Consider the following 7,210-nt stretch of genomic DNA (forward strand, 5'->3'; position numbering starts at 1 on the left):
AGAGAGAGAGAGAGAGAGAGAGAGAGAGAGAGAGAGAGAGAGAGAGAAATCGAGTGTTCAGAGAAGCAGATGTGCGATTAGAGCGTGAGCCGGGGAAGCGTGCAGCCGAGGTGCAAGGGGAGAGAGCCGGCGAGCATCCTGCAAGGAGTCCCAGCACTCCCCGTGTGAAGATCCCCTCACACACACTCTCTCATTCACACACAGGACCCACCCACACACACACAGGCGACCTACACACACACACACACAGTTGCTCTGACACATTTGCACCCAAATTCTCATAAAAAAATATTCCTCTTTATGCTTACTTGCAAAAAGTAGCGAATATAAATAAATATAATCATTTGAAGGCAATGCCCTAAATTAAAAGACAGCAAAACAGAAGTCTAACTCATAATTGCCGTGTCTCTCATTTCCAATAAAATGTGGTATGAAATGATATGTAGTGTTTTCCAGTAATTGTGATATATTTCATCAGCGGCAGGCATAAGAAATGATGGTTTAATTATTTCCAGTGAAGAGAGAGAAAGAAGCCACCGTGTCTCTGTCGTAAATTTCCATTTTGTACACTACCCCCCCCCCCCTCCCACTCACACTCGCGCACACACACAAATGCACACACACGCACACACACACACACACACACACACACACTTTCTCCCTCCGCTGTCCCACTCTTTTCCTTCTCTCCCCCAACTCAAGCCTCTCCTATCGGGCCTGTATGTCCGACCCGCACAAGGGGCCCCGGTCGGTAATTGCCCCGGTGACAACTGGAAATGATAGAATAATTGTCAGGAGAGGCGTCTGGGCTTTCTTTTTTTCTTTTTCTTTTTTTTAATGGGGCGAGGGTTGATTTAAGTATGCATGAATGGCACGGTGGTGGTGAGGTGGCGAGAGGGAGAGTAGAGAGAGTGAGCGGGGGGATACTGGGGCGGGGGCTGGGTGGTGGCGGCTGGCGGGGGGGGGGGAGCTGGCTTGTTTATGATGCCATCCCCCATAAACACGGCTGAAGTGATGACACAGATAGTGTTGCCTCTCCATGGGGTGACACCAGTAGACTTGCGGCCGTTGCTTCTAGACTCCCTCGGCATTGGCAGAGGCAGGCACTCTGTTCTCTGGTCAAGCTCTCTGGCACTCCTCACCTTCAGGTAAAAGAAAAAAAGTCAGGCAGACTGTCCATCTATCCATCCATCATCCATCATCCATCATCCATCCATCAATTCTGTGTCATCCGTAGTCGACTCCAGGCTCTTGGCTGTGTTTAATGGTTGTGTTTTATTGCCGGGCTGTGTCTCACTGTGTAACCGTGCAGCCTCGGTCTGCGGGCTCTGTTAATCTGCTGCTTAATTAGTGCTGATGAATGGCTCAGTGTGTGTGTGTGTGTGTGTGTGTGTGTGTGTGCGTGTGTGCGTGTGCGAGTGCACGCATACAAGTGAGCGTGCACACGCACCGCTCTGTGTTTGTGTGTCCGTTGCGAGCGTGCGCGTGCGTCTGTGAACTCACTTACTGTGGTAATTTCTGCTCTCGCATTAGCTGTGGTGTTTTTCAGATGTTGCCACTTGCTTGCTAAGCTAATCATTGATCATTAAAATCAAGAGGACGGGGATTTACTATTGTAGTTAAACAGAATAAAAGGGCACGGCCACTGTACAACCTTTCAAAAGGTAATAACAGTCAAATATGAATCGGTTGCAGTTGTGTGTTTTGCGAGGGCAACGCTTTTGCTTGAAGTTTGACTTATTTGTTTTTCTTCCATCTCTTGGTGTTGGGGGGGGGGGGGAGAAAAAAATCTTTGGAGCAGATGTTTTAGTTTGAAGAGAGGAGAGAGGTCACGAGACTGATAATCGGTGAAGCACTAATTATCTTTATCAAAAGGCGAGTGGGATCATTTGTTTACTTAAATATTGATGAGGGTGAGCATGGCACGGTATTGGGCTATTGTGGGCATATTATTAACATTTCATAGGGCTTTGTGCAGGAATGCGAAAGGGACTCCTCTTCATAATTTAATACCCTAATGCATAATGAGCTATGTGATTAGTTCACATGGAGAATTGGCCAAACTCCATTTTGAAGGCAGATAATTTACATTGTTCTCCAGAGTCTGGCATATAATAGCTTCTTTAGCGCAATACAATTAAATGCTACACATTTTATATTTCAGCTTACAAATCCCCCTGGCAATATTCAGGTTTGAGTCCCTCTCTGTCCACGTCTGTCTCATTTTGTTTGAAAAAAAAAAAAAATAGAAGCCGGGGGGGGGGGGGGAAATGAATTTTAAAATAGTTTAACTAAAACACATGTTTATCTACATGTTTTATTTAGAATGCACACTGGCCAATTAACACTGTTCATTAGCAGAGCCGCGTTATTTGTTTTGAAAGTTGAACCAATCACTTTGTTATGCTAATTGTGATGTAATTTAATTTGAGTTCCCGTAATGATGATGCCGCTATTATCCACATAAATGATGCAGTTAAGCAGCACGCTCTCATTTGCATGTGCTTGAAGGGAGAGGGGCTGAAAGGAGCCGGCTCCCGTATCACTCTGCTTTAATTTTCCAGCTCTGTTCACTCCTGCCCTATGGGTCTTCCTGGCCTGTCGCTGGCTATTGATGATCAGCACTTTTATCTGCATTTTTTTTTAATGACAAAGAGGCCTTTATTTGTCTGCTAACAGATTCCTAGAACTGCGTGTGTTTAGAAATTAAATAATGGAAATATGAGACTATTAAAAAATGCTAATTATTTTTTTTTCTTAGTCTATGTATCAAACAGTAATTGAACAATTGATTTGTGTGCCTCCGTGACACACACACCTACTACACACAGATGCACTCCCCTTACTTCACATTTTCATTGGTTCTGTTTTGGATCGTGGCATGTGGACACAGGGGCTTCTTGAATTTCATATTTCCATATCAAAGTGGTGCTTTGTTGCCAAGGGCTTAATTTTTAATCTGTTGATTCCATCATCATCTTTCGGTTTTGACATTATTCAGATGTGGATTGAATAGTCGGGTGTGTGTTTTTTTTTCTTTAAATGGAGAGGTGAAGTCAAGCTGTCAGGCAGTACACAGTCAACCGGTCTCTGCATATTTTTTTGTAAAATCAATTTCTTAATGCTAAGAGGAGTGAGAGCGATCCTTTCTTCCGAGCAGTCTTGAAGTCCCCAACCGGGCATGGGGAAAGTGTGACTAAGCCGCTGTTAAAGGCTGCCCATTATCTATTTCTTTGTGGGTTCGACTTTAGTAATTTTACTGTGGACAGATTCTTTTTTCTCCTGACCAGTCCCCCCCCCCCCTTCCCCTGTTATGCGCCTAATTGGTTACATAAATCTTGTCTGGTATGAATGAGGAATGTTGCGGTGTTGTCAACTGCAATCTTCACCCTTATTTACCAATTCATTAAGATCTATCGATGCAGGACTGCTGAAGGGGAATGACAACATAAATCAGAGCTGGAGACATAATGGCCCTAATCAACCAGAAATAACTGGAAACGTCACAATGAGCTATGTCTCTGTAGCTGCGCCAGCCGCCGCTCGCTCCCTGCGCCTGTCCGCTGGATCTGCCGCGCTGCGGAGAGGACCGGAGACTCGGGCCATCCAACTGTGATTAGTTCCTCTGATTTTTCTCTTCTCCCCCTTCGACAAGTCACGAGACCAGTGTAAAAGAATTTGTCCATTTTTCTCCTTTTTTGTTTTCCAACTCTTGCTCCATGTCAAAGCAGCTCAGTCCTGATCGCTTCAGCTCAGGTAGGGGGATATAACGTCTTTTCTGAGTGGAACACTTCCACGCATTGGGGGTCTATAAATACAGTTAGGTCGGAAGCACCCTGCATTCACCGGCACACCTCCTCTGCTCTTGGTAAAGATGATTGGACGAGACAATGAGGCCTCCCCTCTTTATAGGTCAATTAGCCCTGATTAGGTGGGCCGAGTTAATTAATGGAATTGGCAAATATGCAAATGAGAGCCGACTGATCAGCTTTCGTCACTGTCTCGCTCAGCCACAGCGGTGGGTGCTGTCTCCTGCTTCAGCAGAATGAGGTGCCCGATGTGTAACGTGTAAATGATATGGGACGAGCTTAAATGCAAGGGGGGGAAAAAACCGAGTTTCTCTCCTCCTCTTTTACTCTGCTGCTAGGGGCGTGCTGCGCTACAGTCATATATTTAAGAAGTGCGGATTTACTGCTTAGTCAAGTAAAAAGGAAAAAACTGTAAATTATTATATTTCATCTTGAAATGTTCTTCCCCTTTATGACAGAATGATTCATTGTTGATTTTAATTTAACATTTTCATGTTGGCCTATCATTCGCTCTTTTAGTAGTAATTGGATAGCCCTTGTACAACACCTGTTTTGTTGTATTTCAGAGCTGGTTGTGTTCATATAAAATGAATTTGTATGAACATAGCATCATGCACACTATTCATGAGTGCCTCTTGCATTTGATTCTGAGAAGACATTGTGCAGACTCTACAATTGAACATGCACTTTACACCCTTTCCTCTGGTTTTCTTTGTCATTTTTTCCCCCTTTCTGTACTCCACAAACACTGACTCTGACACACACACTCCCAACCATTCAGTGACACTCGCACACTGTGGCAAATAGTCTGTCTTTTATCTTATTCTGTCTCATCTCCTTATTGTAAATAGAGGAGAATTAAGTTCTGAACATTCTTGACTGAATGTCTCCTATCACAGAACTACGATTTATTGTCAGCTCAAATGAAGAATTTAAATATGACTGAGGTTTTCCTCAATGTAGGGCTCATTGGACAGGAGATAACCACATTTGATTCTGTTGCTTTGAATAATGTTAATCCCGAAAAGTCCATTTTTCATATTCATCTCTTTTCATTTGGCCCCACTCCTGATTTTGTAAATATGATTTCTTCAGCCCCCCTTTTCTTCCGAAGCAATCTTCATTCACCGGTGAAAACACTTTTGAAATTCCTCTATCTGAGAGCAGAAACCATTACCATACACAGGTTTATAAGAAGTAGTCATTAATGCTCTTTTATGGTGGCCTTTTAGTGCCAAAAAGGAAGCTTTTAATTCTAAGGCACGGCAGCAGCCTGGCATGCCTTACTTAATCCGTGGGACTGGGTTTTGTCGAACGTAGCTCTCCAAGTGGACGTTTTTTTCCATCTCCGACTCCAAACTCACTGCTTGAAGCAGAAGGCTGTAATAAATTGCATGTGGTCTCCCTTTGCTGTGACAACTAATTCAAAAAAATTACAGTACACACCCAAGTACAAACAAACATATGATCATATAATCAACAGTTCTTTGAAGGCAAAAATGTACGGCACGCTAAACAGTTTCCGATTAAGTTATTTTCGACTTCTTTGCTCTTCATTATTTGGTCTTAGGTTACATTCATCATTTTGAAATGCAGTGGTTCCATTTTTTTTTTTTTTTTTTTTTTCGTCAGCACATATGTGGCATTTTGATTTATTAAGCAATCTGAAGTATTGGATATGTGAGTCCTTGCCCTTGCCCAGTTACTTCTTTATTTTGTATGCATAGTAACTTATGGCAATGATGAATTAATTTCACTCAAGCACATAATCTGTGATTATTTTAAAATGGTGACCATATCTCGACTTGATCAGAGAGCTGTGAGGAGTCAGCAGACTGTGAAATGTAATTTCTATTATTATTTTTTTTATTTTGATCTCACAAACCAAAAAGAATTCCAGCCAGCCACCTGAAATGCGAACTGATGATGAACGTGCGTCTGGGATCACAGATTTACAGGTCACTCTTTTCTCCTTTCTTTGCGATATTTTTTTTTTTGCAACTCATGCATATAAAATGAGGGAATGGATCAGTGTTCTAGATCGAGACACAGTGGAGAACATCCTCACACTGAAAATGGATAGGCCTGCAGACTCGTTACGAAAACCAGTGTCAAAGCCCGCTGTGTGGTGATTATGATTGTGTGTGTGTGTGTGTGTGTGTGTGTGCGTGTGTGTGTGTGTGTAAAATTCCCCCGCGTTCCCCAGACAGTGTTGGAGTACAGCAGACAGCTGTGTATTCCCATGAGATGGATGGCCAGTGTCATAGTGTGTGTTTACTGCACATGATAGAGCGGGAGACAGGCCAGGTAATGAGGCTACATTAAGGGCTTTTAGAGCTCGCAAACAAAGATGGAGGGCTGCTTCTTTTCCCTTTAATGATAGGTGTGTGTTTGGTGTGTATGTGCAAGAGCGAGAGAGAGTATGTGTTTGAGGCGACGAAAGGCTCAATTCTCCTTACACCTTTGCTGTGTCACTTCTCCGAAGATAGGGCAGACATTCTCCCAATCTCTGCGCCAGATGCGTCGTCGGGACAGTTTCTCAGATTCCGCACCTGATGGAGGAGACAGATTTGTGAAGTGCGAGATTTGGAGAGTAAATATTTGCTCAAGCTGAAGAGGAATAGCAAGCAAAGGCTATGGTTGCACAAGGAATGAGACAAAAGCTGGAGTTGGTCGGAAGTTTTGCAAATAAAGTGCCTGCCTGCGTCTATCTTTCCTTCATCAGGAAATGCCTTTCTTTCTATTGAGCCTCCCACCTTAATAGAAATGTTGGAGCCATCAGCGATCTTCGGCAACAGTAAATTTAGAGAGCGCCGACGAGTTATCTCCGTCTCTCCACTATCTTTCCACCACCCCCACAACCTAAACACTTAGTATCGCTGTCATCTTCCTTCCAAACGCTATACGTCTACAGAATCACCAGCATATTACCACGGTAATAACAGCCTTCCTCTCTTTTTTTCCTATCGCGATAATAAGTGGTCTAGGTTCTCCCTCATTGGAAGATGATGGCTTGAGGAAATAGCATCAAATAGTGGGTGTGTTGAAACGCGGGACACCGGCAATTTATGGGATGTCAAACGCGTGTGGGCAAGCCGGCAGCCTCGCTCACGCAGCATTAAAGCCGCCTGCACTGCTGCGGATCACAGCGAGGGCCCCGGTCGATATTGTAGCCGGGGGTGCCGTGGTTCCTTCCGACCCAGTTGGTTCAGGACAGGCTGAGCCAGGGTCAGGGCTGGTATCCCTCAGGGAGAGGGCACAGGGCATTGTGGACCTGTGGTAGGCACACACACAAATATAGATACACGCATGCATACAGTCACACCCTCAGGTGCCGAGTATTGTCACTATCTGTCTCTCTTGTGTGTGTGTGTGTGTGTGTGTGTGTGTGTGTGTGTGTG

General features: G+C 44.1%; 1 protein-coding gene across 4 annotated transcripts in view; it reads left to right on the plus strand.

Moving 5' to 3' along the window:
* The window catches only part of foxp2 (forkhead box P2), a 95,015-nt gene that overhangs the window by 21,980 nt on the left and 65,825 nt on the right, over window positions 1-7,210 (plus strand). The gene's annotated exons all lie outside the window — the stretch shown is intronic.

This window comes from Anarrhichthys ocellatus, unplaced genomic scaffold (genome assembly GCF_004355925.1).
Source record: "Anarrhichthys ocellatus isolate YVR2014 unplaced genomic scaffold, GSC_Weel_1.0 scaffold33, whole genome shotgun sequence".
NCBI lineage: Eukaryota > Metazoa > Chordata > Actinopteri > Perciformes > Anarhichadidae > Anarrhichthys > Anarrhichthys ocellatus.